This window comes from Amblyomma mixtum, chromosome 5, assembly GCF_055824585.1.
Source record: "Amblyomma mixtum isolate Tamu chromosome 5, ASM5582458v1, whole genome shotgun sequence".
In the NCBI taxonomy this organism is placed as follows: Eukaryota; Metazoa; Arthropoda; class Arachnida; order Ixodida; family Ixodidae; genus Amblyomma; species Amblyomma mixtum.
Genome location: NC_143016.1, coordinates 57,042,901 through 57,068,973, shown reverse-complemented (window position 1 = coordinate 57,068,973; position 26,073 = coordinate 57,042,901). Strand labels below are relative to the sequence as shown.

The 26,073-nt window shown below is 47.4% G+C and overlaps 1 protein-coding gene across 3 annotated transcripts in view; it reads left to right on the top strand.

Moving 5' to 3' along the window:
- Nucleotides 1–26,073, top strand: part of LOC149342258 (uncharacterized) — a 114,566-nt gene that overhangs the window by 41,727 nt on the left and 46,766 nt on the right. Inside the window, exon 1 of one of the 3 annotated variants that reach the window (XM_089544581.1) lies at nucleotides 20,486–20,643. The exons of the other annotated variants lie outside the window; for them this stretch is intronic. The gene's annotated coding sequence lies outside the window, so the exon portion shown is untranslated. Of the gene's footprint in view, nucleotides 1–20,485; nucleotides 20,644–26,073 lie in introns of those variants that run through there. 3 annotated transcript variants of the gene reach the window in all.

Here is a 26,073-nt window from a genome sequence, read left to right as displayed (position 1 = left end):
AGTGACCTGTGAGTCAGATGAGGGAACAAAGGACTCTCAACGTTCATTCTCGTGCCGGGGTCAAGTTACGAGCAAGTCTGATCTCGCGCTGAAAGGGCCGCACCCGGATCTTAGAATGTACTGCAGAATCCTAATTTGAGGGGAATTCCAAACAAGCGGGTCCAGACATTAGAACCAAGTTCAATACTCGACCGAAGCACATCAACGCCACTGAGTGGTCCTCAGACCAAGAGAAGTGACAAGAGGTTGGTTTGCCGCTGTACATTAGGGCAAGCGCCTTTCTTTGAACTTGATCAGACGACGTATAGACCACAACTGATCTGTGGCGTTGGCAAGATGCGGTGGCGCTGTTGTGGCCGGCTTGATGCGAAAGCGGGGGTTACGCCCCATAGGAATACATGCAAACAAAGGGTTTCAAAGCAGTTTTCAAAGCAGTGCAGTTGTGATGCCGTCTCTTTCTGAAAAAAAAAAAAAAAAAACCTAGTACATGCTAAAAAGAGGTCGTTAAAGTATTCGACGTAATTTCAAAGGAGATGTGTTTTTACGACTCCCCGGTACGTGCGCGTGGGAGTCATCCTCGGTTAGCGGTGCCGGGTGGGAGAGTGGCCTATAGAAACACATGTAAACAAAACTTGCTGAAATATTTTTCTCAATTCGCACTGTGTCCATGAAGGGGGCCGTTGGTTAGCAGTCAGCGAGTGCCTTGAAGAGGTGCCGGGGAAAGTATTCAACGTCATTTTGAATCTATCTTTTTTTAAATATCAGGCCAGATGTCTCGTGAAGCCGGACTTACCTCTAAACAGGCGTTCTATCAGTTTGGTGTTTTTCCGTATTGCGCAAGCATCTCGTGGAGTCTGACATACTGCCGCGTGCGCTGCATTTGCTGACTAATACGTTCACTGAAAGCCTAAAGCTGCTTCCCATCAAAAGCAGTTCTCAAACATCACGATAAGCGAACGAAAGCGAACCACTTAGCGTAGCTGACGAAGGCCCAGACGATAGCTCCGACCGTCTCCGGCTTCCGCGAGCGCCCGCTAGAACGGTGTTGATATATAGGTCACCAGAGTAAAGGTCATATGCACGGCTGCGGGTCAGCAGTAGCAGACCGACCTTATTGCTTGCTGCCCGTCTTTGCGCACTTTATTGCCGCGGAAGGTCTCGTAAGACTCGGCAGACAATTGTTTCGGGTAGAAGGCAGCCTAAAGTTCTCCTATAGGGCATAAAGTCATCGAGAAGCTAACCTGAACTGATGGAGCGACCACCACGAACTGCCAGTGGCTATGTGCAACCCCGAGTACATAAACCAGTAACGAGATAAACACAGGCAGGGCAGTGCATACTGCTTCTCATTTCGAGCGGAATAACAGATGATAACTGTTGCAATTGGCTCATATGCGAGACTAATGGACAGGAGCAAAACATGTATGTTGCGGCAGCAAAAAGTGCTTAAGGATGAATCTTCGAAATTATGAAAGGTGCAAAAAAGGCACGCCTTTCGGTTCGTCTCACATCGATTACGCTGATCCAAGCGCGATTATTCTGCACTCTCTTGCCGACATTTAACTCGTTACCGGATGATGCTTGTAAGCTGTGTAGGACGATCGGTTGTTTTTGGTAGTCTTTCCGCTATTTCAGGTGAGCTTGTACATGTCTCTGCCTCTAGTACGCCCTTCCTTTTTTCTTGCTCGTAACAAAACAGCCGTGAGATGAGCAGTTCTTATTTTAAAGCAGCATTAGTCGAAACAGTGACGAGCAACTGTGCCTCACGTGCACTTTTTCTCGTTCTTGCACGCTGGTTTAATGTCCGGAAGTTAGCATGGTTAGGCTGGTTATACTGGTTTTGGTTTTGTCAGGTTTAATGGTCCAAAGCGACACAGGCTATGAAGTATGCCGTAGTGGGGGGCTCCGAATAATTTCGATCACCTGGGGTTCTTTAAGGCCACTGCCCAGGGTCCGGACATTTTTGAAAAACAAGCCCACTGCATAGATGAGGCATCGAAGATAACCTCTGCAAAATACTAGAGCCATGCGCGCCCCGAAAAGCTGCGAAAATTCAAATCAAAGCCCGTTCGTTCTTTCCTTCCTTCAAAAACGGGCCCGGCCCACTACTCTGCACCCCGCTGACGTCAAGGGGGGCTACTTTCGCTAAAGGCACTCCATTGGTGCATCGTTCTGACTGACGGGAGAGGGTTGGGCGTAGCCTTGGCGTCGCGTCGTCTGCACAAGGCTTTCCGCAGCGCCTTCTGTTCTGGCTCATGCCTACAAACCCGCATGAAGGAACAAAAAAAAAAAAACTGCGGAGGGAGCGTGCGGCGACAGCCTTGAACCCTAGCCATAAAAAGTAAAAAAAATAGTAAAACTGAGGGAGTTGGTTCGCCCCCCCCCCCCCCCCCCCCCCCCCCCCGCCGTGATCACGTCACGAGACGCTCTGCGCGCGCTCCCTTCTCAGTTTCTTTTCTTCTATGCGAGCCCCCCAAAACAAGGTTTTAATTAGTAGTGCAGCAGAGCCTTTCCCTCGCTCGCCCACTTGACCGCTCCGCACACACACCGCTTATCTTTCGTGCATCTTGCGTACGCCTTGACTCCAATGAATGACATATGCTTTGGAGCGGAGAAAAGACACAAACACACAGAACACAAACACGCATGGAGAAAAGCAAACGGGCGGTTGCCGGGTCCGCGCTTCGCCGTGTGTTTCGAACACAACCGACTTCCGCCCCTCCGCTCGTGAAACGGTGGGGAGGCCTAAAAGAAAATGAAAAGGTGGCTCGTTAACTGGGAATGACAAACAGATGTATGAAAGGATGCGCTCGCTAACAAGTCTAGGTGGTCGAGCCGATCGCGCCTCTCGATCGTTCAGTGTGCGGAGAAAATGCAAAAACCAAGAAAAGAATTCTATTGAAGGCGGGGCCATGACGTCGCCCTGTGACGCACTCCACAGACACCACGCCTCCGGCTTACACCGGAGAAGGAAGGGGTGATTTTGCCTTGCCGAGCCTACTCGACGAGGAGCGGGAGAGAAGAATTTCGAGGAGGGAATGGAAGGAGAGGAGGCTCGCTCAAAGAGAGGTAGAGAGTGTCTGCTGCGCTGGGGTGGGCACGGGCCCTTTAACGTGCACCGAGGTCGCACAAGTACACCGGCCTCTAGCATTTCTCTTTCATCTAAATGCGACCGGTAGAGAGATTCTGTTGCGAAAAGTAACACCATTACTCCATGCGAAACTTTGCTGCAGTGACACAGTAATATGTACGTGGCAGTGGTACGCCGTATATAAGCGTACAAGGAACAAACCCCGCCAGTGTTTGGCGAACATTCAGTGATTGTTGCGATTACGAATGCTCGGTTTTCTCCGAGTTGGCGGCTCAAAATATTGCGTGTAGCGACTCTGATTTTAAGGCCGACCCTTGGGCAAGTTGGGCAGTGCGCTGTGCCGTCGTGTTCTTTCTTCTTTCTGTGTTTCTGCGCTGCTTTTCCTTCTTTAAGCGACCCTGAGTGCGCTCAGCTAACTGCACCAGGATACTCTATCAGTCTTCAATCTTCTACGGATTTAAAGACATAACCTAATTCGAGAAAATGGGGTGGGTGGTCTTCACTGTATTGGCCTTTCACCCTCTTTTATATGGGAACGTTTTTCACCCCTTTGAGAATATGCCCTTTGACGTCATAATATCCAGGTAGGGTCAGTCCATACGGTCGCTTCTTATACAGAGAAGAGGGGGAGGGGGGGGGGGCGGTATAAGTTCTGGAAGTTGTTTCTATTGGGCACACTCGGCCTCTCGCCAAGGACCGCGCACATCACGTTCCTGATGATGGCCTCGCCATCGTATGGGCCGCCCATTTTCTCCACGCCACCTGCCGTCCGGTTGCTTCTCGGCGTTTCCTTCTTCCCTCTCTCACTTCCCGACAAAAAGATCTTCCAGAAGCACTGCTGCACCATCTTCGTCATCCATTGCAGTCGCCGCAGAACAGTATACCGGCGCGAGCCCGCTATTCCGCTTAATTGGCGCCACGGATGACGCGGTTCCCACACAAAAGCGACTGAATGAGCGCGTGCACCATGCCTCCACCCACGCCCACCCCCCGGCCTCAGTGACGCACGGCTCGAGCTGGGTGCGTCTAATTGGATCCACGGCAGAACACAAACCACTCTCGGCGGCGGTCTTCCCCCGAAAACGGCCTTAATGCGAAGTTCCTGGATCGAGAGTAACGACCTGCTTCTTCTCCTCTCTTCCTTCCTCCTCTTTCCCGCGAAGACCTCCGAAATTGACGTCGCCTGGTACCGTCGCCATACAGAGCGGAGACGGTCGTGCGTCCATCGACCTGATATGGAGGCCAGACTCGGCTGCATGTCGAGTGTTTGCTTCGTACTATGCGCGTCGGGACCACGCCAGCGTTCCTAATCTAATTCGCTTTAATTGCCGGCAGGCTTGGTCTCAGTAGTTGCCTGTTGCGGTTTCTGTGAGCAACGCTGACAGACGCCTTTGTGTTGGACTAAATGTGCTGCGCGGTGTGCTAATTCGGTGGTTCTCGAAGTGCGTACTAGACGAAACACGTTCTCTCGAGCTGACTGCTGCCGACTAATATTAACGTTACTCTGCCAATAGCACGTCATGCTTTCCTCGTGAGCCTTTCGGAAGTCGCTGCACCACTTCTAGCTGTTGTGTAACTTTGACTAATCGTTTCTATTAATTTTATTTCTTACTGAAATGCTCGTTCTAGAGAAAGGGGAACGCTTGGAGGTGTAACATCCAGTAGTTTTTTCCTGTTCTTCTTCCTTAGAAGAATTGTACGGCGGTCTGCAGCAATGTGCAGAAGGAGCAGTAGTTTATTTAGGTAGTGGCGTATTGAAACAAGCCATCGATTTTGTGTACTGGGGCCATGCATTGACCGCAGGTCAACATAGGTCATAATAAAAAGGAGTCAGTAAGGATATCAGATATTATTATGCAGACCGCACCAGGAGACGAACAGGAGCTTACCGATGTGGATTAAATAAAAATGTATGTTCAGTGCGTCTAGTCTGTGCCAACTTATTAAGCGTAAACGTGACAGGCAGTAAAGATGCTTGCAGGGAGGTACAGGAGAGCGCAGCCTACAGTGAAGAAGAAAACTGTAGGCGCAAGTTTAAGAGCGAGAGAGATAAACGCATAGTCTAGAGAAATAAAAGGATTTTTTACTCTGAATTAAAAGAAGGACGAAGAAGTGGGCGTCAGCCAGAAAATTTGCAGCGTAGAACAGATAACGTCTGGCTTGTTAGCCCGCCAGAGCAGATACTAAGAAAATGAAACGCAGTCGATGAGTGGCGTAGAATGATGTGGAGTGAGGAGGTTTAAACATTCACAATGAGTTTGGATAGCCGAGGCTGGCACAAGAAGGGAGTAAACTAAAATCAGTGAGAGTGCTCTTTATCGAGCAGTTAAACTAATTAGGCTGCGTGCAATGGTTGGTTTTAAAATTATCATCATCAGTGCGTTCTTTTTTTCTTGTGAAAAAAAAGCTGGCTTAAAAACCGCGAAAAAAAGAAATCGATTAGTAATCAGTTTTGCTAATCTGCTCTCTCTTACCAACCATACTCTCTTTCATCGGAAAGAGTGATCCATTTTAGGTCGTGGCTCTTGTTTTTATACTGCTTTCGGGTCTGCGGGATCACTTCCATTTTACTTTTGTCTTGTCAGTAAAGACAAGGTACCTAGCACGAGTGTATTTAACGAGCAGGCTCTTGCTCACGCGGCAGTGTGAGAGTAGCTTCTCTGCTGTGCCTTAACATAGAGACAAGACAAAAATAAATAAAACTATAAGTGCACACGGCACCAAGCTGGCGACAAAGCCGTAAAGCGACAGGGAGGTTGCCGATAACGGGACCCGTAAACGACACCCGGCTCCCACGACCGACAACCTCCTTACAAGCGTAACTTTTCGACGCCTAGCACACGGACGGAGCCAGTGACAAGTTCGATGAAGCCCGCGTGTACTACAAAGGCACAAAAGCCCCGGCGCGTTTACAACGTATGTAGCGGCGACGGCGGCGCCTGTTTACGGACGCCTCCGGAAGGACGAGGACGACGACAAAGCACCGAGGGGGCGGACGGCGCATTTCGAAATCTGCTTGATAGATGTCGCCTCCTGTCTCTATATAACGCCACGAGAGGCACCTCCCCTCTCCGGATGGCTCGGGCCTGCAGAGCTGGATGGACTTGAATCGATCCGAGCACGGAACTGCGTAGCGGTACTACGCATCTGGAGAGAATCCTCTCCGCGTCGCTGGTGGCACACATTCGCTCTTTCTTTTCTTTTTTTTTTTCATCTATTCCATAACCGCCCTCCGTCGTGTTCGTCCTTCTCACTAAGGGTGCCGCGCTTTCGCCTCTGTTCTTCTCCTGTGTCGTCCTGGTTCCTGGTTCCTGGTTCGTCCCGATGGAGGGTGTGCGTGTTCTTTTCATGTTTTTTTTTTTATCGCCCGCTCCTCCGCCTTATCGGCGCCGCGGGCTCGCGCAATCCTGGTGTCTTCTTCTCCGTGCGAGTTTTCTACGACGTCGCTTCCTTTCTTTTCCCCTCTGCAACGATGGTGCATCTCTTCCGCATATTGACTACTACCAACCTTTTATTCCACCAGCCTGCCCGAATGATCTACGGCGGGCGCGCCTGCGTTCGATAGCCGCGCTTGTTCCCAGAGTCTTGCGCTGCTGACTACTTTCTCCACCCCTCGGGCTCCACGGTGAACGGTCGGCGTCCAGGCAGCGACGCGTCAGATAGTCCCCGGCAGCTTGAAGCCAACGCCTCCATTTGCGTCGCGGGAAGAATGCATTCGTGCTCTATCTTGAACTCCCGAGGAGAACTATAAGGCGGAAGGAGTCAGTGAGCGTACCAATGCATTCAGACCTATCCAGCAGAAGGACGGCAGGAGTTGGAATTGTGTGGCGGGAAGATTTAGGCTTAAAACTTCGTTTCTGCTTGAAATGGTTCAGCGCAAGCAAAATTCAGAGTTTCGAAGGGGCGTTGTTACCTCACTGATATGACATCAGAGCGGCATGCATGACTGTTCCTATGTAATAATATAACTTAAAAAGATCCAGTCGTAGTAAGGAAAGTATTCGGGTAGCAAGAGAATAAAAAAGGTAGTTACTCGTACGATACTCTGTGCTGTCTAGATCGGTAGACAGCACAATCGCTAAGGCAAGGCTTATACTGCAGGGGACGAACGAAGCCTATCACTTCTTACCGTCCTCGCTTCTAGAATCGCATGCTATGCAGCGCCGTCAAACTATAGCAGTTTTTCACAGCTAAGGTGCCCACTTTGTGAGAACTAAGACTAAGAACTCCTGGTCACAGGAACTTGAACATTTTCCTTGGTCGAAATTTTGTTCATGCGCTCTCGCTGGCAAGATTCTTGCCGATTTGTGACAATACTTCGACAATAAATTTTACCCGCATGTAAAAAAAAAATAAAATGCAAAAACTCCCTTTCGCGCCTGCTTCGCTAATGCTTAAACTCTGTAAAACCGGCATAGGTACGCAAAACTTTTTTTACTGCCTTGTTAGGCTAAGCTTCACATCAATTGCATTGCACTGCTCACGTGTGGTTTTTCCTGTGCACTTTTTCTGTTCCGCTTTTGAGTGAAAAGTTGTAGATGTTAAAGTAAGAAGTGCATCTTCAGTGTTACTGTGTATCTTTCGATTGACCGCCAGGTCTGGAAATGTACAGCGTTAAAATACGGCTTCTATGATGTCCATCAACTCTGAATGACTACAGAAGCACCTGACTTGAGCTAACAGCTTCGACAAAGCCTGTGCCACAGCTTCAAAATGTTTTGTGCCAAACTTGGTTCAGACAGCCTTGAAAAGTGACAACGTTAAACTTCGCGAGTCAAAGGAGCACTAAAGAGGAATCTGAACTCGTCTTCTTACCGCGGGAACTCGATCTACTTGTTACGAGCATTCTTAGAAACTTCGAATCAATGTCCTATGCGGCCGATTTCTCTAATTTAAATCGAATTAAACGTCCCGGCTCTCGCTTTTTTTTTTTTAACTCACCGCTGACGGTAGGAGGAGTCAACCAACGCTTGCAGTGCTTTTCAGCCAGCCGTGGCGGCTTCGCTTTCACTTTTATTTTTTTTTCCTTAGGTTTGCGTGAACAAACAGGTCCAGTCAGAGACAACATAGCTGCAAATTAGGCCCACGGAAGTAAAAATACGCGTGGGCTCTTTGCTTTCGCCGATCTCTACGTATCACCCCGCCGACAGCGGCGCGGCTAGCCGACACGGGACTGGCTGAAAGGCACTCCACGCGTTGGTTGGCTCCTGCTACCGTCAGCGGTGAGTTCAAAGAAAAGGCGAGAGCCAAGACTTTTAATCCAAGTCCAATTAGGGAGATCGGCCGCACAGGACAATAACTGGAAGTTTCTAAGGATGCTCGGAACGTCTAGACCGAGTACCCGCGGTAAAAAAAAACGAGTTCAGATTACTCTCTAGTGCAACTTTAAGAGTGCCACTGCTTAATTTCCCAGCAGCTGCTTCATTTCCTTTCAACCTTATAACCCTTGCTGAATGCCATAGAAACCGGCGGTAATGAAGCAGCATGGATTCCTAAAAATAAAATAGCCTAAAACGCTCTTATCAGCGCTCTCCGGGTTCTTTTTATTTTTCAATATTCTCAGTAAACAGCTCAGCACCATCACGATTTTTTGGTTCACTGCAAGCAAAACGCTTTAATGGGCCAATTTCCTCGTACGTAACAAGGGACAGAGTTCACAGATAATCCGGCGAAAAAAACAGAATGGAAAGTGTAGCTTGCAAAACTATAAGTCGTCAGACATTACATAAACTTATTGTGCTTTCATGCCGCCTTCTTGTCATTGCTCAGAATGTTAGCAATAACCACGAAACCGACCAAAGCAAAAAAGTATTACGGCCCCTTTAAAGGATGCTTACTTGCAGAGCATTACTGCTATGTCCCGATGCCATCTTACGGCAGAAACAAGCAGCGAATTTTACATTACACTGCATCGACTAAAGCAGTGTAATTGCCGTGCGACTCTGCTTATATCGATTCCACAATTAATATATTATCTAGCATCTCTGATCGTTTCAATTCATTTGGCTTAAAACGTATTCTTTCTACATATATTAACGTTGAAGGTGGCTGTATGACCTTTTGTCATTTTAGAAATCAGCACATATTTCCACATAAAGAGATAAGCCTTTTTGTTTTTCTTTTCTAAATTTTCAATAACCTCGGTGGAGTTTACTTAGCTCGTCCTCGAAGCATGACGCAATTTCGAATTCTCACAATTTTCACAATTTCAGGATTTTAGAATAGGAGGGCGCACACCTTTAGCGCCCTTCTGACTGGAAGAGTGACTGGAAAAATATGTTTAAAAACATTATGTCCAAAGAAATTGCTTGAAGGGACTTTCGAATGAGCCGATGTTAGCTTAATTTCGGTAAACTTGTTTCTTAAACCAAGTCGACAATTGTTCATATTTTCGATTCGTGTGTAATAAGAGCTGAATTTGCTTAGGTAAGAGAGAAGTTAACGTGATTTTCATGTAAAATTATAAAATTATGAAACCAGTTAATATTTTTCTTCCACATGGCACCATAATTCTCGAAATTTAAAATCTCAGAAATGCTGTTTCCCTTCTTGTGGTACATAATGTTTTGCTGCAGCTTTACCATAGGCCGATTCCTTTATGTAGAAATGTTTGCCTATATCTCAACAAACTCTCACTGCAAAAAAAAAAAAAACAGTCATGGGGCCACTGTGAGCGTTCTTACCTACATAGTACAATATGTACAGTGCGTTTCTTGTAACCTTCGTTCACGTGTAACATGAGCAACATGCACATGTTTGTGCGGCTGATTTAAGCTACAACTGAGAAGCAAGGAACGGACACGACGTGACGAAATCGAACATCGAAATTGCTCAACGTTTGGCATTTGTATGCATGTACGCCAGTGGCGCTTTCTAACTTTCCGAAGGCAATCTCTTAAAGTTTCCATTTTTTTGGATGATCGCCTTGTCATCTTTCCTCCACACTTCGGGATTTCTCAAATGTCATCGCTGAAAGCACAACAGAGTCCGTCTTGAGCAACGGGAATCAACACTCGAATGACGTCAAGGCCAAAACAGCGAAAATCTTTTCACTCCGCAACCACCGGACGGTGGGGATCAATGGGCCGAAAGAAAGGCGCCAATGCGTGGCCAGGGTTTTGGAAACTGGGAAAACTGACACTTCTTTGAATATTTTCTTACTCTTTTTGGTTGTGAAAGCCGCACCACTACGACTGAAATCACGACTGTTTCAAGCGTAATGTGCCCTTTTTTTTTTTCAACGCACGAAGCCGTCCTGCTTCGCCTACCTCGACTGCTGGAACAGACGCCGATCGTCGCTTCTATATGTGTTTTTTTTTATTTTCGGTCACAAGCAACGCAGCGCAGATTTGGAAAGTTGGAAGCGGCTTTCGGGACTGCGCACGCCATTCTTTCAATCGAAAAGGAACGAAGAGAAAGTAGAATAAAGCACAAACGTTCACCAACATTTCGAATGCATCATCACTGTGCGGGAATTCGAAGAATGACAGCTAGCGAAAAAAGATAGAATGTGAACTGCTTGGTTTCGTTTTTCTCGATATATGCGCATGTACGTTTTTAATCAAAACTTTGCTACACAGAAAACTTTTGCGCGTTCCTTTCTGTCCCTCTCTGTCGTTCATTTTTATGCAAACGTATCTTTCGAAAAACTCAACAAAACATCAATCTGTTCTGTTTCAACACTTTAAGTGCTTCGTCTATTCTTTTTATTATTCCTTTTTTGCCCTTTTTTTGCCTGCGCTGGACAGGCTGACTGATTACACATCCAAGTTTTTTTTCCCCCAAAAAGAGATTCCAAGGAAATCGAAAAATACTATTTACATGCACGCACACGCGTAAAGCCAAGATGGCAGTCGTTTCAAAAACCAGCATGCCAAAGAAGATGGCAATGTGACCTAGCAGCGAAGTAGGTGCATACTTTGCTCTGATTTGTGCACGTTCTGAAGTTGTTTTCATTCCGTCGTGTTTTAAATTCAAAGCGTCGAACTACATTTGCTATGTGTTTTACTGCCTCAATTGCCGGCCTTTTCTCTAGATGTTTTTTGCACCATCCAGAAGCCAGTTCGCTCGCCAGACAAAGTCGTGCGAAGAATAAAACCCCAGATACGCAATGGCTCGCATAAAACTGCAAACTGCCGGAAACTCGGAATTTATACGAGCGATTCAAGACGGCTCCCATTCGGGCCAGGCAGTAGCCAAAGCATGTTATTTTCTTGAAAAACTGTCATCGTTGCCGCGAAGAAGTGTGCAAACCAGTGGAAGGAATACGATCGGCCATGTCACGTGGCAGTGAAGTCTTTCTTTTTTTTTGCGCTTCTTTCGGTGAATAGCGCGTCCGTAGCGTTGCCTTGGGATTTCTCCATTTCTTGCTGCGTTTTCTGCCATTTTTGTGCGGCATTTAAGCTAGACTTCCAGAGGCACATGAGAGAGCTTTTGCATTGTAAAGCAAGATAACATTAATCCAGAAATAATTGCGCGTGCTAAACTTCCTTTAACCCTAAAAGGAGTAAAACTGTGTGTTGTGTATCTTTTTTTGTATACTTGTGTCACGCAGGACGCGCAGCACGCGAGGGCTGCTGGTCAATCCACCCTTTCTTTAAATGAAAAATAGTTACACCAGCCTATCTTGTCTTTTCCGGGACAGGCGCTCGTTCATTATTTTCATGCCAACCGCAGATTGCTACGCACATAATCGTTTCCGTGCTCTTGCATGTTTGGTGTGGTTCGGTATGGTTTGGTTTGGTTTATTGGGGTTTAACGTCCCAAAGCAACTCAGGCTATGAGGGACGCCGTTGTGAAGGGGTCCGGAAATTTCGACCACCTGGGGTTCTTTAACGTGCACTGACATCGCACAGTACACCGGCCTCTGGAATTTCGCCTTCATCGAAATTCAGCCGCCGCGCGGGATCGAACCCACATCTGTCGGGTCAGCAGCCGAGCACCATAACCACTGAGCCACCGCGGCGGGGTTGCTATTGCATGTGGCAATACAGCATGGCAGGGCTGCACAAATAAGAAACATGATGTTACAAAACAGGAGTAGCGAGAAAATAGCTGAACAATTCATGCTTTTATCTGAGAATTGAACTTCCGCCCGTATTTCGCACACTCCAGAGACTGAAATATCGCATCTAATGATACGCCAGACCACCGTATTGAGGTAATATTTTATTGTACAAAAAGAAAAGCGTTTCTTTTCATAATGCAGGCAGTGTTTGGTGTCTTATAGTATAGTGTTATTACTGTATAATGTAGATTGTGTAATGTGGTTTAGTATGGTATTTGTAGGCGAGAGCATACAACTAAAAGCAAGCACATACAGTACACAGCTTCTTCTCGGCCGTAAATATTGTGGTATATTTATCTCAGCAGCCTTCAGTATACACCCTCAGCAAAACACTGTTTACGTAAAGCATGTTTTTCATCGAACAACAACGCCCTGATTCGGAAATATTGACTCAGAGTACACCGCCTTCTCCGCTCACTCCTACTGATGGAACACACGGCTTTAACTTACCGTTCTTACACCTTCTGTCGTACGATTGAACGAAGAACCCATAATACAAGACCAACGGTGTCCACAAACCGATCCACATCCCTCCACGCTTGGCCGTACGCGTTCTATATTCGGCCATTTCTGCCTCTCTTCGCAGCATTGCAGGAAAATTTTCTTCTGTATCTACTTGGAGGGAATGATCGTTCCGTGTAAGCGTCTTCCCAACTTCCCAGCGGGGCGCAGTCATGGTCCCGCCCCGCGCCTTTAAGACCCGCCGCCTGGGGCTGCCAGGGAAATGGAATTCCCTCGGGCTCACGGGCAGCCCAGGCAAATGAGGTCTGCATGCTAAGGATGAAAAAAAAAATAATAAACAAGTGGTACACACGTAACGACCCAGTGCTGAAGTCGTTATTCCACTTTCTGGCAAAAAAAAAGGAAAACGAGGTAAGGAAGATAAGGAATGAGGGAAATGGTATGGGTTATTCTACTTTCTGAGAAGGAAAACGCTAGAAAAAAATGGGGAATCGCAATTAGGGAAGAAAAGCGCGGTACGGGACCTCTTGGTGCTTCCCTAGCGGAAGTGGCCGCACCGTAAGGGTCAGAAATAGGGAGAAAGGGTCGTGCAGCGTGTTCGCCCCATGTTTCATTCCCGTTCTTTCTTTCCCCAGACAGCATGCGGGTGTACCGGAAGTCGCGAGTTCGACCGGGCCGCTCGGAGCCAGCGCGAGCCCACTGGCTCACAGGGGGTAACGACCGGGAACGCGGGTGACCCGAACGCTGGGCTCGGACCCGGAGACGCTTAAAAAGGAAGGGCAAGGGAGAGCGGAAGAGAGGGAGAGGTGGTGTTGAACGGGGAGACAAAAAGACGAGCGCTTCCGATCTAGGCGAGAGGGAAGTCCTCCCGGAAGAGTTCACGAAAACAAAACGACCCCCTTCCTGCATGCACCCGCAGAAAAAGCGGGTGACTTCTGTCGCGAGCGCTGCTTAAAGTGTAGCAAAACCGTCTCGCGCGGTGCCTCGCGGAACTTTGCTCATGCTTGTTATGTTGGCGCTGTTTGTGCAAGCAGCTGGAGGTGTGAAAAAGAGAAATGAAGGTGGTGAAAAGAGGGGTATAAAAGAAGAATTCGAAGAGAGCGCCTGTCTGGGACAGTGCAGTGCAAGAAAAAGAGGAAAATGTTTGTTGTCGAAGAAGTAAAGAAGAGGTGAATAAGAACAAGGAAACAGCTGCTAATGGGTAGAAGGAGTTAGTTTCATATATTAGATTTGTTTTTAGGGGCAAGGGGGAGGACGACTACCCTGTTGATTTTCATTTCTTAAAAGGAAGCTTTAGGGCAACGCTGAAGCTAGTTTGTTTTTTTCACTCAGATACGTGCGAAACCTTATATGCTAGCATTGACCAACTGCGGTATAATCTAGAATGAATTCCGTTACATGTCGGAGGTAGTCTTTAATGATTGGTAGAGGGACAACGTCGAATCAGGCCGTCGGTGTTTCATGAAAAATGTTAAAATGTGTAAATGTTACTTGAAAAGCTGTTGATCTCATGAAAGAGGTATCAGTGCTCCGCAGGATACAGCTCTCAGACGATATGAAGCAGACCAATTACATAGTTTATTTGCACTGTACTTAAAATTGAGACGCTGCCCGCGTGAAATTTGTAAAAGTCGGGCCCATAGCATAATGACCCAATAAAGATCCATAATTAGGGCTCCAGTTTTGTCCCCTATAATTACTCTAAAGGGCAGTGAAGCGTAGTTGCAAAATTTTCTTACCATGAGGCCTGGAAAAAAAGGCATTTTTGCGGAATTTCGATGACTGCTGTTGTTACAGAGCAGTCACAGATACTGATGTCGAAATTTTCAAATTACGCAACTATATAAGTTCGCGCACAAAGCAGAGCGCTTAATCGCAATTTGGGTTCCAGGTTCTCAATATTTTCCTGTAAATTTATTGAGTTTCTTGCATATCCGTTCAGGAGATTTCCGAGTAGATCAAACAGAAGAAACATGGAATGAAAGAAAGAGAGGAAGGAAGGAATAAAGAAAGAAAGAAAGGAAGAAAGAAGGAAAGAAAGGAAGAAAGAAAGCAAGAAAGGAAGAGAGAAAGAAGGAAAGAAAGAAAGAAAGGAAGGAAGGAAGAAGGAAAGAAAGAAAGAAAGAAATAAAGAAAAAAGAAAAAAGAAAAAAGAAAGAAAGAAAGAAAGAACGAAAGAAAGAAAGAAAGAAAGAAAGAAAGAAAGAAAGAAAGAAAGAAAGAAAGAAAGAAAGAAAGAAAGAAAGAAAGAAAGAAAGAAAGAAAGAAAGAAAGAAAGAAAGAAAGAAAGAAAGAAAGAAAGAAAGAAAGAAAGAAAGAAAGATGGAAAGTTCTGAGCAGCGGTGAAATGATCTAGCCTGGAACAAATGGCACGGCGCACACGTAAGAGCGGCGGCCACAGCGGCGAGCGAATGGCGGTCAGGCTGCGCTGTGAGGGGCATCCTGTGTGTGCTGTGTGCCAGAATGGCCGCCTGAATGCTCGGGGAGCCGTTTTGAGACGCCCGTAATGAGGGAGCGAACGGGGGAAGCAGGCAGCAGCAAAGAACGAAGGCGAAACAGGGGCAGCGCTGCCTAGAGCATGCGGGAAGGATGCAGGAGAGAAAGAGCGGGGAGGTAGAAGGGCTGCCATGGCGGTGCCCGACCTTTTCAGCGCCTAGAATCCATGAGCACTGCGTCTGCTCCGTCCGGGTGGTTTGTTCCTGCCGTGCGTCATACTTATCCTGGTTGTCTTACTAAAATACCTTGAAAAACCTCAGCTAACTTCGAAAATTTTTTTTATGTAATGCGTATATTCTATAGCCATTTTATACCTCAGTGTGAAGAGTTTTTTATTTTCTTTTTTTTTTTTGTAAATATGTGTGGGATGTTGCGAAAGATGGTTTGGTTTATGGGGGTTTAACGTCCCAAAGCGACCCAGGATATGAGAGACGCCGTAGTGAAGGGCTCCGGAAATTTAGACCACCTGGGGTTCCTTAACGTGCACTAACATCGCAGAGTACACGGGCCTCTAGGATTTCGCCTCCGTCGAAATTCGACCACCACGGCCGGGATCGATCCCGCGTCTTTCGGGTGAGCAGTTGAGCGTCATAACCACTGAGCCACCGCGGCGGCTTTATGTTGCGAAAGCATAAAGAAATGTGGGGACAAGGGCATTCACTGGCCGGAGGTGACGAAGCTCGCAGGCCTTCCAGTCTAGAGCCAGTATGCCATTGTACAGGTGAGGACAGCCTGCTTAGTTGCTGCTCGGATTAGAGTCACGCCAGTTAATCAGACTGACTAGCGCGTTCGTGAAGCTAACAATAATATTTAAGCTTCTTTCACGTTCTTCTCAGCAGCTAGTTCTAAACAGCGTACTTACAGCGGCAGATGCTCAAGAACACGCGCTCTTCTTAGTTTATCGGCACTCAAGTACGCATGCAGTCTGTCCTCCTGAGTGCGACGCACAGGGTAGGAGACGCGACTGGAGACACTCAAAAGCAGCAGAAGGACACAATAAAAAGCTCGAAAACAAAGCAAGAAGAGGCATTTGATAGCTGCCAGCGCATAAAAAGCGCACGCAGATGTAGTACATCTGCAAGGGTACTGTTCATCAAGGGCACGGCCACCAGATGTTCCTCTTCAGAGCGCCCTTTAAGATTGCGCCAACTGGTAGCGCCGCCTAGGAGTCTGAAGCAGCACTGCGGTGCAGAGAGCCGCCGCTGAGCGAGACTTGCGGCCAGGAAAAGCCTGGGGTCCTCGCATAAAAAAAAAGAAAGGCTTCTACCCTATTCATCCTCCTCGCGGTTCACCGAATAGCGCGGCATGTGACATGTAACTAGGCAAGAGCACGGAACAAGACAGTCGATAAGCTCGCGGGAGGAAGCCAGTACGTAAAAATAAAGCCCTCCGGCTTCTGTGTTTGAGTACGTGTGCTTCCACGCTGGTGGAGAGAAAGAGAAAAAAAATTTATTCCCAGCGCTCCATGTTGGGGGAGCTTTGGCAAAAGGAGAGACCAGAGCTTATGCTGCTGTCCCGGAGGAAATAAAAAAAGACTAAGAAAAATGTTCAACCGCTTGCCCAACTTCGAATTCTGGCTGCCGTTTGTTTATTTTTAAAGCGTCCTGTTTAAATTGGGCGTATTTAGAAAACGATTGCCTGTGTCCAAGGCATGTTTGCATTGGGTTTCTAATTTAGTGACTCCGGAAATGAAGAACAATGGAAAGGAATGTTGCTACAATATAATCGTCTTTGTAACCGCTGATGAGAACTGCTTTTATGGATGATAGGGGACTATAGGATCGGTTCTCTTTTTACCTGTGTAACCTCGAAAGCAAGCAAAAAAGCATGACTTGGAAGAGCAACTATTTTTTTTCGCTCCACAGATTTCGAGATAGCCTTTGCAGAAAAGATAATGGCGACATTTTTGGGAAGATGAATGCGGAGTACTGCTGATTAACAGCATTCATAAAAAAATGCGACAGTGAGGGAATTTTATGGCCGAGTGCTGGTTCAGTTGCATAAGCCATTTAAGAGAAAAATTGAGTACTAATATTTGTTCCTTCATAATCACCTCCACCTCCACCCCCCCGCCCGCCTGCCCACACCCATGCCACACACGCACCCACGCACACACCAGCATATTTTCATGAAAATTTTCGATGAAAATAATGCACCTTACTCGGCGCCTTCTCAGTGCATCTCACCTTCTAAGAGAAAAGCTTTTGTCGCGCATTCCTGATAACATTCGCAAGGCTGTCCGAGCACGTCGTCAAAAGAATAAAATCTTCCTGGAGACTTGATTGGAAAATTAAAAAAGGTTTTCAGGTCATTAAGTACTCGCTTCTGTGTTATGCTTAGGGCCTTTCGACCCCCTCGAAGAAACAGTTATCTGAGGAGCAATATCTAGCCCTAGAACGAGACACGGCTCGTCGTGCTAAGGAAACAGCCATCGGATGCAACTAAAAATATTCGATGATGAGAGGTGGGTGGCCTAAACTAGTCTCACTGGCACCAGCCATAGCATCACCGCAATATCCTGGTCTGGATACTTCGATCACTGCTCCTATCGCTGATATTGCAAACATTCCTTACAAGCAAATGGCCCAGGTGGTGTCATAAGTTCTTGCGAGTATTTTGATGCCTCTGACCGACCCTGTGAGGTCATTTTTATTTATTTCGAACCAGCGAGGTAGTGGAAGTAGTTAAGGAGCAAGCTTTTCTGGTTTAAGTAATCGCGGCTGATCCCGGTCTTAAGAGGCGAACCAAAAAGTCGTATAGTTTTAACGTAGTTAAACCGAGTCGAACTGTGAAAGCATGTGTTCATTCTTCGCCTCTTCTTTCTGGCGTCTGCATGTTGCACGTAACTACGTTTCTCGCTCTTCATATTCACACCCACTCCCCACTCGGCGGCGGCTTGCGCGACGCCCTCCTCCCATTGGCTACTGCTGGCGCGACGTTGCTCCGAACTTCCCGAGCTTCCTCTCATTGGCTGCGGCCCGCGCGACGCTCCTCCGAACTAACCCAAGCTTACCCGAGCTTGCCCGAACTTACACGAGTTACTCCAAGGCTTCGTACAAGATTCTTGGTAGGGACCGTGTTTGGTGTTTTCCCCCCTAAAATGGAGCGATTGCATTTGGCTGTCAGTCTAAAGTTGTGAGCAGCAGCTTACCCCTACTTTGAAATATATAACTGATGTAAGTACCTTGCTATTATTCATTCATAGGACTTACAATTGAGAGCTATCAGAAGGGCTGAAAACTAGGCTAAGGAGCAAACGTGAGTTAAAAAATATATCAGTTGAAATTAAAAAGGCGAATCAACACGGTCAGGACATGTACGATGCGCGGAACTAGCAATTGGTCGTCTGGTAGACTAGTCCAGAGGGTACCGAAAGAGTAGAAGCGCAAACGGGTGTAGCTTGCAAACCGGTGCAAACGGCTGTTCTTGGAAAGTTTGCCTGAATACCTTGGCGCAAAATAGTAATAATTGGACGTCAAAGGAGAGACCTCTGTGCTGCAGCCGACTTGACTCCAAATATGATGATGATGATGATGATGGCTACGACGACACAGTTGCAATAATCTAGCAGAAATCAGCCATATCCAACGGAGGCCGACGTTACTTAGCGAACCAAGTAAAGCAAGAGTAGTCATTTAAATGTCACGGGCTGCTGAGACATCTCCTAATGCAACCTTCTCTTGCTGAGTGGCAGCCGAATTGATTCTGTCTGCGCGCTTCCGCTGAAGAGAAACCAACGGAACGTGAGGCACTGGCGTACGAATGACATGAAGCACTACAGCAGCAGCAAAGCATACAACGAGCAGGAAACGGGCTGTCAGTGCTGCGTCCGTAATCTCTCCAAGCGAGGGGAGCGGACTGTGCCCCGAGTTTAGGGTGCCGAAGGGGGAACACAGCAAACAGGGATGCACGACAGCCTGGTTCAGCGCATGCATCCCCCCCCCCCTTTTTCTCCTCTTTTTTTTCTTACTTCATTTCGTCTTGTGTGACACCTCCGCGCTCCGTCGTTTTCAGCACACAAAGCAAAAAAAAAAAAAAGAAAACTGTCGATGCCGAAAAGACAACACCAACCGCAATAGCGGTAATTAATTGAAAGGCGGCATTGAAAACATCTGGATAAAAATAAGCGAGAAGGGCCGGAGAAGGAGATGAAGGAAATCGCAGTCGGAAGAACACAAAACAGCAAAAGAGAAAGGGTTGGTTTGAGGATAAAATCATTTGACGTTGCTTCCTTTGGAAGACAAAACGTGTAATAAGGTGCCTAAACGTAGTGCCCGAAAGAGGAAAATCGTGAAGAAAAAGATATTGAAAAAGGCTTTATCGGGGAATGCACATGAAAGATGAGAGTATTAGCGGGAGCGACTGATTTGGAAAAAATGGAGAAACACAATCTAACCAAACCTTATTTGTAGCGGGAGTTCAATAGGAGGCTGGGTGAGAAATGAGAGGTGTGGGAGTGGGAGTGGAAAAAGCAACGGTGCGAAGCTCGGACAAAAAGACAGTGTCAACAGTGCAGCAGCCTTTCTTTCACAAAAGCTGGAGGCGCTCTCGAAAGCCAGGAAGTCCTCGCCGCCAGAGAGAAGGTGCAGTAAAGGCACTGACACCAAAAGGGAACGGAGAAGCGCGACAAAAGGTGGAGATAAATGAATTGGGTAAGGAAATGGGTAAAAAGCACATAACAAGCGAGCAACTTGGCACTAAGAGAGCGAGAGAAAAAGATAGACAAGAAATTTCGATGAACCAAGAAGTACGCAGCGAAGTCTCGAAGAACGCGCCCATGTGATGTGCTTCTGGTCGACGAAGAGAGGAAGAGGTGAAAAATAAGTGCCCTGAGAGAAAAGTATAGGGCTTGAGAGGCCGGCCAATGAAAAGGGGTCAAAGGAGAAGATGGCAGCGGAACGAAAGCGTTACAACAGGGATGGACGAAAAGAATACGAAAGGAAATAACTTAAACTGCGCCATACTAGCAGCGAGGAAACGAAGGGCGTCGTCGAGGAGCGAAATGAACGAAAAAAAGAAAATGCCAGCACTGGGACAAATGAGCTCAACACGCAGGATAGGCGAACGCAAGGAGGAAGCAATAAAAGGAGAGAACAGCGGCACTATAGGGGCGGGGTTCTAGGACCCCGCAATGCCCAAACAAAACGGGATGAAATAAGTTGGGCGATGCTTAAAAAAAAAAATAGCGAGAGACGAGGAAGGACGATGGAGCGAACTAGAAAGAAGAAAGATGAAAAGAGCAGCGCAGAACGAGACAGAGAGAAAGGAGCAGCGTCTTTCGCTCGCTGTCTTTCTCTCTGTCTCTGTCCTTCTCCTTCTCACGCTCTCCTCTCCGCCTCCGCGGCGCGAGGGTTAGGCCCCCTGGCTGGCAGCCATTGGAAACAGCCGGGCGCGGCGAAGAGCTGGCAACCGCCGCCGCCGCCGCCGCCATGTGAGAGCGGCCTGACTGTGCCTGGCTCGCGAAGGGCTCCGCTCGGGCTTTTCCTCAACCCAGCGCGCGTTATGGACGCGGATTCGACAGCCAGAGGTAAGCGAATCGCGTGGGGCCCATGGCTAGGGCTGCTTGTCTGATGGCGAGCAACTGTGCCGGCGGAGAGCGCGGCAGGCACTACCCTCCGCAGTGCATCTCGGTCGGCGCCGACGGAGAAGCAAGTGGTAGGAGGGCCTGCCTTCCTCTCCGTTCCGTTCGTCCGTACGTCCTTCCGTCCTCCCTTCGTGCGGAGAAACGTTCTCTGCTTGTGCACTTCCGTGTCTTCGTGGAAAGCAGCAGCCGACATGTGGTGGTGCGGTGGTGCGGTTTTCTGAACGGCGGCGACGACAGTTTCGTGTTTTGTGTTTGCGTCGGGTGCGATGTGGTGTAGTTACCTTGCGGTGTGCTTTACGGGGCCGCTCGCTGAGTCCGTCCCTCTTTCGCTCTGGCTCGCGTCGCGTTCCGTCTCGTACCGCCAGTGGAGGCGTGGAATCTGTGTCAGTGATATCATGTAGTTCTGTAACGGGTCATTCGCATGCCAGTTAGCAGGGAGATGTATTAGTACCACCCGTTTCTAGTATTTTTCACTGCATTGCTGGCGAGTCCTAGTCTTTGCGACCAACAGCTAAGGAACATTTTCGCCCTACTGCGCTGTCGAATTTTATGTTATCATTTAAAGTGATTTGATCTAAATGTTTAACATGCAAGCTCTTGCCGTGTGACGTCTCCTATTGCATCAAGGCAGCTTGGGGGCAGCGTCGAGGCCTCTTACATTGCCGTGCTCTGCAACCAGATACGGGCTCCGGCTGTCGTCTTACTACTCGCGCGACTGAATGGGTGCAGGCGGCATTTCCTGAGTGGCGGCAGCTGCTGCAGACATTTCGTGTCAATAGTGTAACGATGTAGTCATAAGCTGTGGAATGTGCATCTCCGCATACGTTGCCGGGCGGTGGAGCTTGTTTAATATGAATGCGATAAATAACTGGACATATTCCCGTTAATGACATTTCTCCCGCCTAACTTAGTAATGTAAGTAAACACGAACATAAGGTGGACGGAGAAGATTATTACGTGCCCCTAATGGTTCAATCGGGTATAGCAGTTGCTTTCCGTTAAAGAACTCCATGCCATTTGTCTATATACGTTTCATTAAAGTCAATTGTTCGCGTAAGCCGTAATATTATTGCGATTTCACGATTCTTTGCCGGGGATTGCAATTAGTTCAAGCAGCAGAGGAGCAGCATTTTTACTTTATAATTGTTACATATTTATTTTTGTGCTTATGGAGACAGTGCAGGCTCTCTTTTTTTTTTTATCTGTTGCGGTTGCTACCTCATTTACGCAGCACGATTTATGTAGGCGAACGCTGCGAGCTTTCTATTCGACATTTTGACGCCCTTTGGCGTGGTGGCGACAGCTGTTCTCACTCAAAACGTTTGAGGTGTATTTGCATTTTGTCTTTGCTTGGCACTTTATTCGACCGCTGTGTGTGGTGGATTAGGGGCTCTGGCTTTCGGCTCCTGATTACAAGGTAGAGGGCTCGATCCCGGCTGCGGCTGCCGTATTTAGGTGGAGGCGAAATACAAAAACTCCTTTGCGCTGTCCGATGTCAGCGCACTTTAAAGAAATTCAGGTAGTCTAAATTAATCCGGAGTCCTCCACTGCAGCGTCAGTCATAGCCTGTGTATTACTTCAGGATGTTAAACCCCGCAGTTTACAATTTTGACTCTATTCAGTAGTTTAAGAAGTTACATTAACTCCCGTTGTTCGCATTAACCCCTTCACGCAGATACAAGCACGCAGCAGCGACTGTTTGCGCCCCCTGTTCTCGCGAAGTCGTTTTTCTTCTCAGTGTCACGTATTGTATCGTCCCCGTAAGTGCGGTGAGTAAAACCTGCCACTGAGAGATGGGTAATAACAGGTTCCTGCCATGAAACCTTCCATTATACCGACTTATTTTTGAAAACTGCTCGTTCAAGCCAAACAGCCATCTAAGGCAATAATTACATATGCATTAACTGATCCCCGGGACACATGTTTTAAACTTAGCACAATATATACAGATAAATGTGTGTCTGTGTTTAGATGGTGGATTCATTTTAATGGAGCGAGGGCAGGGCAGCTTGGACAAAAAGCGCCATGGTCAACGTGTGGCCCAGCGAAAGCCTAGTACCAGACAAGCGAAAAAGTGTCTCCATTGAAAGCTTCTATCCAGTGGTATTCGCTGCGGGGATGAGAATCGAATCCCATTCATCACACACGCGAGGCGGATGCTCAAAGCACTCTGTTTCCTTCTCTTAATCAACATGGTAAGGACCAAGCTATAGCCTCCACCGGTCCCGTGAAACGCCTCTCACCATTTCTGTACTACGGGTGTGCACGTAGACCCCGTTTCCCATGAGCCAATTACGCGTAGTTGACCGCCTTGGTTAAACGTTGGAACGGTGCCTTTGCACTGTCCTTGTTAGTTCCACAACGAATACGATTGTATGCCGTTCTGTTGACTCTTGTTCGCGATGCGTTTCCTGGCGGGCTCCTTTAATTCCCCGCGCTCGGTGCGAAGCGCACGAGGGATGCAGTGTTGATGACGGGAGAGGAAGGGGAGGGGCGCTTACGAATCCCTCAATTAGTCATCCGAACATGTCCGTCTGCCAGCGGATGCAAGAGAAGTGGCCGCTGTGTTTGGGTCCCCACGGGAACGCGCGCGTCTAAAGATAGCGGGGCCGGGCTGGCCTTCGCTCCTTAACAAGCAAATAACTTCAGAGGCACGCGCGAAACACAGTCAGCACAGACGATACGCGTCCGGCGCACGAACTGCCGTGCATACATGTAGCTGGTAGTCACTTCGTCGTTACTACTAGTCAGGACGTGCCAGGTTTCTGAGAACATCGCCTTTTCGTCTACCTTCTTAGCTCATAGTTGCTAATTAATTTATTCAATCTTTATTTTTCCCGAAAAACTGGATGGTATCCTGGGCTAAAAGATGGGTAAGCAGCTTTATGGCGCTCAGGAGACGGGTACATGGCAGAGTTTGCTAAAGCAAAAAAAAAATTTAATGTGCAGATATGGTTTGGTTTGGTTTGGTTTTATGGGGTTTAACGTCCCAAAGCGACTAAGGCTATGAGAGACGCCGTAGTGGAGGGCTCCGGAAATTTCGTCCACCTGGGGATTAACGTGCAATGACATCGCACAGTACACGGGCCTCTAGAATGGAATGGTCGGTGGCTGAGGGCAGTTCTCCGAGATACTGGGGAAGTGCAGGTTACCAAAAGTGGACCCTAGCCAAAGTCACCGAATGGAATGCTTGCTGGCAGAGGGAAGTTCCCCGTGGTACTGGGGAGGTGCACGGTGCCAGCTGGAGCGGTCCTTCGACAACATCACAGAGTGCGAATGAAATGTGCAGATATGTCATTACAACAATGTACACCACATATGCGAAGAATAAATTCCAAATACACAATCAAAGACACCATTTCTTTGATTGAGAACAAATTACCAGATGCACCATCTTCGTCACAATAAGACGTGAACGCGTTCAGATTATTAGACAACGTAATAAAATACCGCTATTTGCGACTCAGGCTATGAGGGACGCTGTAATGAAGGGCTCCGGAAATTCGACACCTGGGGTTGAAGAAGAACCCCTGACGATAGAAATTTCCGGAGCCTTTCACTATGGCGTCCCTCATAGCCTGAGTCGCTTTGGGACCTTAAACCCCGATAAACCAATAAAATGCCACAGTTTGAACGCTTGCGCCGAAAGAAAGAAAAAAGAAAATGAGAAGGAACAAGCGGTAAATACAGCATAGTTAATAATTTTACGAAATACTGGTGCAGTTGTTTTGTACTTCACTTTCTGTGCTTTTGTACATGTTCAGCATTGACGGCAGGATATTTGCTAATGACTGATGTTTGTAATATAAGCTGAAATGTGGGATTTTCCAGATATCTGCATTTCTTGTGCGTATTGTAGTAGTACGTGGTGTTAAAGATGCCAGAGATGACAAAGTTTAATCTGAACTTTCGCGAATTTTCCTTTTCAGTCCCCACCGGACTCTACTTTTTATTATCATTACTTTTCCTTCTCCAGCTAGCCTTTCTGCAGTGCTTGCATTGGCCGCCGTCTCTTATCATTCGTGCCAACCTCCAAGCTTTTCATTCGTACGATAGTCACCTTGTGCTCCTACAAGGCGATATGTAAATTTGATTTCGCTTTGTATTGTTCCCGAAATTGTAACGACACTGCAGCATTGAATGGCTCGTTCAGAAAACAAAGCACCGAAGTAGGGCGTCCAAATACATTGTGACGGCATCCTTTGAAAACCGTAAAAAGAAATAGATGTACAGATTATGGTACAAGAATTTTGATAAAGGCACCCGCTTTGAAAGTTGGCGATAAAAACAGAAGGTGTCGATTCGAAGAAGGCTAAAAATATTCGATGCAAATTCCCATAAATGTTAAGAAGACGAGTGTCTGCACTCAGCTGCTTCCTTTTATCAGTGCAATGTCTCTGTTGTCTTGAAATAACATGTTTCCCTCTAGTTCCTGTCACTGTATTTGTCTTTCGCTTTAATCGTTCTGTGCTTGAATTTTGGACTAGGTGTTAAAAATACACCGCGTCAACCAGCTTAAGGGCAGATGGACGACAGAGAGACCAGAGAAAGAGAGTGTGATTCCTTACATGGTGTCCCCAGGGTGGTTATGAAGGCTCCTATTGTCTCCGTCGGCACACACCTTTTTATATGCTGCCGGTTTTTTTGTGCGACGAGCAGAACACCCCGAGCTCCTTTTGGAGTGCCAGGAGGACTCTTCTCACAAGTGGGCGAGAAGGAGTCCAAAGCTCTCCCCGGAGGCCAACGAACTTATGCGGTCATGGTTCACGTTGTTCGCGCGCGATAAGAAAGCAGAGATTACGTCACCTGCTAGCGGGGATTACACCTCGGACTCACTGCCTCGGGCACGTCATGGCATACAGTCATGGTCAGTGCCACTGGAGAGGCTGTTTATCTCTGCCCCATGCCATGACGAGGGAAGATACGACTAATGCCAGACGCGCTTTAAACATGACTGCGGCCCACATAGCCCGCTAGCACATGGGGAAGAAACAGAACACCTGCCTGGACTAATGGTGGTCAGTGTCGGGACAATTTCACAGCGGAAGTGCTAAGTGGCATAAATTAGACGCAGTGCAGAAACTAAACTACGACCAGTCCGGCGTTCTAGAAGCTGCAAAGAGCTCGCAGGACATTTTCTCCCCTCTTGATGCAAGTAGAGAATTGGTACTGTGGTGGTAACGCTGCAAACACATTAGAATTGTGCCGGGCGACCTGTAGCTAAAAGTTAAAACAAGTACGCGTGAGGGATTTCTCAAAAATTTAAGTTCTTTCTTGTTTTTTGGTGACGTTAAGATTACTTGACAACATGTTGGGCAAGGAGGAATTCGCGTGTTTAGTCTTGCGCGATTGGAAGGTCATCATGTTCATTCC